General features: G+C 47.3%; 1 protein-coding gene across 4 annotated transcripts in view; it reads left to right on the plus strand.

Moving 5' to 3' along the window:
• The window catches only part of LOC135508071 (b(0,+)-type amino acid transporter 1-like), a 29,642-nt gene extending 22,602 nt beyond the window's left edge, over positions 1-7,040 (plus strand). For 2 of the 4 annotated variants that reach the window (XR_010450751.1, XR_010450752.1), the window contains exons 14-15: positions 204-6,685; positions 6,758-7,040. The gene's annotated coding sequence lies outside the window, so the exon portion shown is untranslated. The remainder of the gene's footprint in view (positions 1-203; positions 6,686-6,757) is intronic. The other 2 variants (XR_010450753.1, XR_010450754.1) reach the window with 2 other exon arrangements.
• Positions 7,041-7,649: the final 609 nt, after the last annotated feature.

Genomic DNA, 7,649 nt, shown 5'->3' on the forward strand with positions numbered 1-7,649 from the left:
ACTAAGATGGTGCCCTCTATAGGAGAGGGCATGACAGACTCCACTGAGTGCCAGCTCCTGTTAACTGGTATGAATATCTGCACCAAACTGTGTTACGCCAACGCAAACTCAGACGATGCAGGGGAGAGCAGGTGAAGGCTGCGTCCATTGCTTGGATTTCCAAACATGATTGATTTCAACTGTATCATTCTATTTATTAAAAGGATAATCTTTATGAGACGACAGAGGGACGACAGAAAACGGACTATCCCCGAGGGTGGAAGGTATGTGTGTCCAATGGAGAACAAAATAAATCAAATTAAGACGGACAAATGCCATAAATATCCACATAAAATCAATTGGGGTCTGCAGAGCGTTCTGAAAGTATTCAGACCACTTGACTTGTTCCATATTTTGTTACTTTACAGCCTTATTCTAAAATTGATTAAATAAAAAAATGTCTTCAATCTACAAACAATACTCCATAATGACAAAGCGATAACAGGTTTTTTAGGAATTTTAGCAAATTCATTAAAAATTTAAACAGAAATACCTTATTTACTTAAGTATTCAGACTCTTTGCTATGATACCTGAAATTGAGCTCAGGTGCATCATGTTTCCATTGATCATCCTTGAAATCTTTCTACAACTTGATTGGCATCCACCTGTGGTAAATCAAATTGATTGGATATTATTTGGAAAGGCACACACGTTTTGTTTTGTGTCGAGGCATAGATCTGGGGAAGGGTACCAAATAATGTCTGCAGCATTGAAGGTCCCCAAGAACAAAGTGGCCTCCATTCTTAAATGAGAAACGTTTGGAACCACCTCGAGTCTTCCGAGAGCTAGCTGCCCGGCCAAACTGAGCAATCGGTCAGGGAGGTGACCAAGAACCCGATGGTCCCTCTGACAGAACTCCAGAGTTACTCTGTGGAGATGGGAGAACCTTCCAGAAGGACTACAATATCCGCAGCACTCCACCAATCAGGCCTTTATGGTAGAGGCTAGATGGAAAACACTCATCAGTAAAAGGCACATGACAGTCCGCTTGGAGTTTGCCAAAAGGCAGTTAAAGACTCTCAAAACCATGAGGAACAAGATTGAACTCTTTGGCCTGAATGCCAAGCATCATGTCTGGGAGGGAACTTGGCACCACCCCTACGTTGAAGTATGGTGCTGGCAGCATCATGCTGTGGGGATGTTTTTCAACGGCAGCGACTTGGAGACTAGTCAGGATCGAGGAAAAGATGAACGGAGCAAAGTAGAGAGAGATCCTTGATGAAAACGTACCCCAGAGCGCTCAGGATCTCAGACTGGGGTGAAGGTTCACCTTCCAACAAGACAACGACCCTAAGCACACAGCCAAGACAACAAATGAGTGGCTTTGCGTAATGAAGGGGCGGTGAGTCGGAAGCAGGTGCAGGTGAAACATTTTAATAAAACAAAACCAAGAACATGACACTAACATAAGGCAGAACACCGATACAGAAGAACAATACCAACTGGTGAGTGAACATGGGCGAGTAACATATAAAGGGGAGGAAATAAAGGTAATGGAGTCCAGGTGTGAATCATAATGATTAACAGGTGTGTGTAATGATGAGTGCCAGGTGTGCTCAATGATACAATCCTAGGACCGGTGGTTAGTACTCTAGAGACGTCATATGCCTGGGGGGAGAAGCAGGAGCAGACATAATCCCCAGGATGAAACACAGGGGTCTCACTGCGGTGACGGTCTGCCTGTTCCCTCTGACGAGGAACGGCGTGCTGGGGTCTCACGTGCGCATTGTTCCACACCCCCTCCATGTGCCGGAACTACTCATCTACTACAGGAGCCACGGTCTGGCCCGGGGTCCATGGGGCCAGGGCCGGCTGGAAACCCAAAACACACTGGAAGGGGTTCAACCCAGTCGAGATGTGACGTAGAGAGTTCTGGGCATATTCTGCCCAAGGAAGAAAATGTACCCACTCAGCCTGCCGGTCCTGACAGTGACTCCTCAGGAACCTCCCCAGCTCCTGATTCATCCTCTCCACCTGCCCGTTAGACTGAGGCTGATAACCAGATGTGAGGCTAACCGTGACCCCGAGCTTCTCTAAGAAGGCCCTCCATACTCGGGATGTGAATTGGAGGCCACGGTCCGAGACGATGTCCTTCGGAAGGTCATAATGCCAGAAGACCTGCTGGAAGACTGCCTCAGAAACCTGGAGAGCAGTGGGAAGACCAGGAAGAGGGGTGAATCGACATTACTTTGAAAATCTATCCACTACCACCAGAATGGTGATGAAACCATCAGAAGGGGGAAGATCAGTAACAAAGTCAATGGATAGATGGAACCAAGGTTGCTGAGTCACAGGAAGTGGCAGGAGCGTCCCTGCTGCAGCATTTCCGGGGGGGAATTGGTTTGTGCACTCACGGAGCAGGAGTTGACATACCGAGTAACATCCTGCACCACAGTGGGCCACCAGTATTTCTCAGTGAGGGAATGGATGGTGTGAGAAATCCCTGGATGTCCAGCAATGACAGCTGTGTGCCCAGGTCAGCAGCCGATCCCTTATCCCTGTCGAAACGTAGATGTGTGTGCCCAGGTCAGCAGCCGATCCCTTATCCCTGTCGAAACGTAGATGTGTGTGCCCAGGTCAGCAGCCGATCCCTTATCCCTGTCGGAACGTAGATGTGTGTGCTCAGGTCAGCAGCCGATTCCTTATCCCTGTTGGAACGTAGATGTGTGTGCCCAGGTCAGCAGCCGATCCCTTAACCGTGGGAACGTAGATACGCACGGGAAGATAATTCTGGGGTGCGGGCTCCCTCTCTAGAGCCTGGTGAATGTCCACATCTACTTCCCAAACCACTGGACCCACGACTCGGGATTATGGGATTATGGGTGCCCTCTGGTTAGGACCCTCCCCTGAACCGTAAATGTGGGACAGGGCATCGACCTTGATGCTCTTAGAACCTGGGCGATAGGTCAGCATGAAGTAGAACCTGGTGAAGATGAGGGCCCACATGGCTTGGCACAGATTCAGTCTCCTCGCTGTCCGTATGTACTCAAGGTTCAATGGTCGGTGAGGATGACGAATGGTTCCTTGGTGCCCTCCAGCCAGTGTCTCCACTCCTCTAATGTCAACTTCACCGCCAAGAGCTCCCAATCTCCAATGCCATAATTCCTCTCCGCGGGGGACAGTTTCTTGGAGAAGACAGCACAAGGATACAGTTTTAATGGGTCCCCCTGTCTTTGTGACTAAACTGCCCCCACACCCACCTCCGATGCGTCAACCTCAACCACAAATGGTAGAGTGTGATCTGGGTGTTTTAGCAAGGGGGCGGAGGTGATACGCTCCTTGAGGAGACGAAAGTCCTTGTCGGCTGCCGGAGACCAAACCAACCTACGAGGCCCACCCTTGAGGAGGGAGGTGAGAGGGGCGGCGACGGCACTGAAGTTCCTGATGGAGCGGCGGTAAAAGTTGGCAAACCCCAAAAACCGTTGTAATCCTTTGATGGTGGTTGGGACTGGCCATGACCTTAGCGCATCTACCTTCTTGTCCTCCATCCTCACTCCCTGCAGGCTGATTTGGTAACCCAAGAAGGAGACAGCCCTCTGGTGGAATTGGCACTTCTCCACCTTGATGAACAGGTGGTTCGCCAAGACTGCTATAACACGAGTAATGTTATCTTCCAGGTTGGTCGAGAAGATCAGGATGTCAGAGATGTACATAATCACCTGACATCTGAGCATGTCCCTGAACACCTCGTTGACGAATGCCTGGAACACTGACGGAGCATTGAAGAACGGAGCAAAGATGAACGGAGCAAAGTAGAGAGAGATCCTTGGTGAAAACTTGCCCCAGAGCGCTCATGTTCTGGGTCTCAGTCACCAACAGAGGGTAGATGCATCTGCGCGGAGGTGTAGCACCGGAAAACTAGTCAATGGTAAAGTCCCAGGGCCGATGAGGAGGGAGACAGGTAGCGCGGGTCTTGGAGGATACCTCCCTTAGACCCTGATATTCCTCCGGGATGTTGGGGCTGAAGGGCAACCACAGGACTCTCAACTGACGTGTAAACAGGGGACAGGAAAGCAGGTCTTCCGGCATTCAGGTGACCAGTTGGTGATTCTCATCCTTGACCATGAGATGGTAGGGTTATGGCGCTGAAGCCAAGGTAGGCCGAGGATGATCTTGTGAACTAGTGCACTGGAGATGAAGGGGATGTTTTCCTGGTGATTGGGCTCCACGGTGAGGTTGAGTGGTTGGGTGATGTGTGTGATGGTTCCGGATCCTAGAGATCGACAGTAGAGACTTTGAACCGGTAAAGGAGAAGAGAGCGGGTAGGTAGTAATATTGAGAGAGGAGGCAAGGGTCTGAGTCCCCCGAGGCGCTGGAATCCACTAAAGCTGTAGACACAGGGCATGAGGGACAGGCAGCCAGAGTGATGGTACTAAAAATAATCTAACTGGAAGAGCAGTAGATGGAATACTCACTCCTGGTCCAGGGGATGTAACATCACGTGACCCTCCCTCTGCACTAGTGGATCCCGGATTCTGAGGAAACGGACACCACTGGCGCTTGTGCCTTCCCTGGCCACAGTGCAGACAGAGCCCCAGCTGTATCCGTCTGCGTCATTCCGCCACGGGAAGGCGTGTGACCCCTACCTCCATAGGTTCAGGCTCTGATGCCAAACACTCACCGAAGGAGGGAGAGAAGCGATGAAGAGGAGGTTATCCAGATGAATGGCCATCTCAATGAGTGCGTCCAGGGTGAGGTTGTCATCTCGGCTGGCCAGTTCCATCTGGATCTCCTCGCGCAGACCTCTTCTAAATAACGTGCTGAGCGCCAACTCATTTCATCCACTGGTAGCTGCTACTGTCCGGAAGGTAAGTGCATACTCAGCAGCTGTCTGATTCCCCTGCTGGAGCTGAAGCAGATGCTCACCTCCCTCTGTGCCCTCCGCGGGATGATCGAAAATACATGAACCCCTCATAAAACCCAAGAAGACTATCAAAAAGAAAATAGCAAAAGGAGAATGCGAAAAACACGCTGGTTGACTTGCCTAACATACAAGACGAACTGGCACAGAGAAACAGGAAACACAGGGATAAATACACTTGGGGAAATAAGAGACACCTGGAGGGAGTGGAGTCAATCACAGGAACAGGTGAAACAGATCAGGGCGACACATAAGGCAGAATGCCGATACACAAGAACAATACCAACTGGTGAGTGAACATGGGAGAGTGACATATAAAGGGTAGGAAATTATGAAGGTAGTGGAGTCCAGGTTTGAATCATAATGATTAACAGGTGTGCGTAATGATGAGTGCCAGGGCCCTCATTTATCAATGTTGCCTACAAACAGAAATGTTCGTAAAACATGCATGCAGTAATTTCTAAGCAAAGTGTGGGATTTATTCATTTGTGCTTATACTTGAGAATGTGCGTAAATAGAAGCACACCTCTGACCATGCGTACACACAGCACCTTGTGGTAAATAAGTGAAACTGCTATTGAAATACCATCCACCAAATGGAGAAAGGATTGACATACTGATTCAAGTAATAAACTATGAAGAAAAAATATAATACATTAATTTGTTTATTCATGTAATTTCTTTCATAGACACTTATGCTACTAATAGTTTTCTCAGGGTGCTATCAAATTCATAATATGAACCCATTTAAGCCTAATTAAATAATAAAATAAATTAGTAAGGGAGTGGAATGTAAGGTTGGAGGCAACCAGTTAAATAATATTAAAGGCAACACTGAGGCATCGTGACTTGTCCAACATGGCAAATCTTGCATTGCTGGAGGATCTGGCACAAGCTGCATTAAGCAGGGAGCATGTTTTCAGTGAGCGTGCAGATGTTTTTGCTGAGAGCGACACTTGGCTTATTAGTAGATTTCATTTTCCAAGGCATAGTTTATTGTATCTCTGCAACCAACTCTCTCCAGTATTAGAAAGGGAGACGAAACGCGCCAATGCCATCCCAGTGCATACCCAAGTCCTCTCCACCCTGGGATTTCTGGCCACTGGAACATTCCAACTGGAGATTGAGGACCGGTCTGACATTTCACAACCAACCATGAGCCGAATATTGCCTGCAGTCCTTCATGGCATTATTTCATTGACCCCACAATACATACAGTTTCCACTGCTGTGCAACAGGCCAGAGTGAAAAGGGATTTCCATACCATAGCTGGATTTCCCAATGTCATTGGAGCAATTGACTGCACCCACATCGCAATAAAAGCACCATCATTGAACAAATTCAACTTGTTCAACCGAAAAGGTTATCATTCTGTCAATGTGCAGGTCCTCTGTGATTCAAATTTGGCTTTGTTGAATATAGTGGCCAAACGGCCAAGTGGGACACACGATTCATTCATTGTGCAGGACAGTTCAGTCGGCCCTAACCTCCAGGAAGGAGCTGTTAAGGACGGATGGCTTATTGGTAAGTGACTTGTGTTTTATTTGCAAGGTTTTATTTGCCATGTTAGACCTCTACTGGGAAACAATATCTGAATGTTGTGTTCAATACTGCAGGACACCGGGGCTACCCATTAAAACCATGGCTGATGACTCCCCTCACAAACCCCTCAAACCAACAAGAGGCAAGGTACAACCAAGCCCACGCACGCACAAGAGCAACAGTGGAGCGCACCATAGGCCTGCTGAAAGGGCATTGTCTGACTGCAATACCAGCCTAGCAAGGTTTGACTCTACAATGACATTCCTTCAAATGCCATTACGTGAATGTAATACAATGTGCAAATTCCTTTTTAGGTTTGCTACATTGTCAAGGCTTGCAGTGTGCAACACTGCAATCAAAAATGGCATTCCCCTGAATGATCCACCCATACCCACTCGCCAAAGAGGACACCCTTCTTGTAGGCCTGGGGATGAGGGGTCAGCCAAATCACCCACATCTGTCAAGATTTCATGTTTTGTTATTTTTGTTATTTTAATTTTGTTACATTTATTTTGTTATATTTATTGTCAAGAAAAAATATTGAGATGTGGTCCATGTCTGAATATAGTTGCAAAAATAAAGCTTGACTTACCATCAGTTGGTGTGTCTGGTATTCCTTCAGGGTCTGGGAGAGGGTCCTCAGTATCACCATCACAAATGAAGCCAGACACTGAGGTCTCTCCAATTATACTGCCAATGTGCTGGTCCATAGCAGACAGTGAAGAGTCACGCTGCCCTCCTCCTGTTGCACGTATCCCTTTTGTGGATCATATTTCCATTTCCTTTTCATTTCATTAACTGTTCTGCACTCAGATGAGGCAGAATTTACCACAGCTGTAACCTGCTCCCAAGCATTATTTTGTATCTTATCTGTCAAGCCATCGCTGAGGGCTCCAAAAGGTACAGCTTGTTTTGTTTCCACTTTGGTGATCAAAAGTATATTTTATGCGCCCGAATAGTTTTCTTTCTTTGTCTTCTTTGATTTCTCCATGTTGGCGGACAGAAATTAGTGACATTTCTTGCAGCTTCAAAGGGAAGGTTTGTCACTATAAATGGACATTTAGGGGGGTTCTTTCTGTAAATGAGACTTCACGTGCACTAGCACAGTGTTTTAGAATGTGTCTGATTTATCAAGGCAAAATACTTACAGGTATCAAGCGTACAAGCAATTGATAAATACCAACTTTTTTGTTCTTGTGAATATTC

Source organism: Oncorhynchus masou, chromosome 21, assembly GCF_036934945.1.
Source record: "Oncorhynchus masou masou isolate Uvic2021 chromosome 21, UVic_Omas_1.1, whole genome shotgun sequence".
NCBI classification, from domain to species: domain Eukaryota; kingdom Metazoa; phylum Chordata; class Actinopteri; order Salmoniformes; family Salmonidae; genus Oncorhynchus; species Oncorhynchus masou.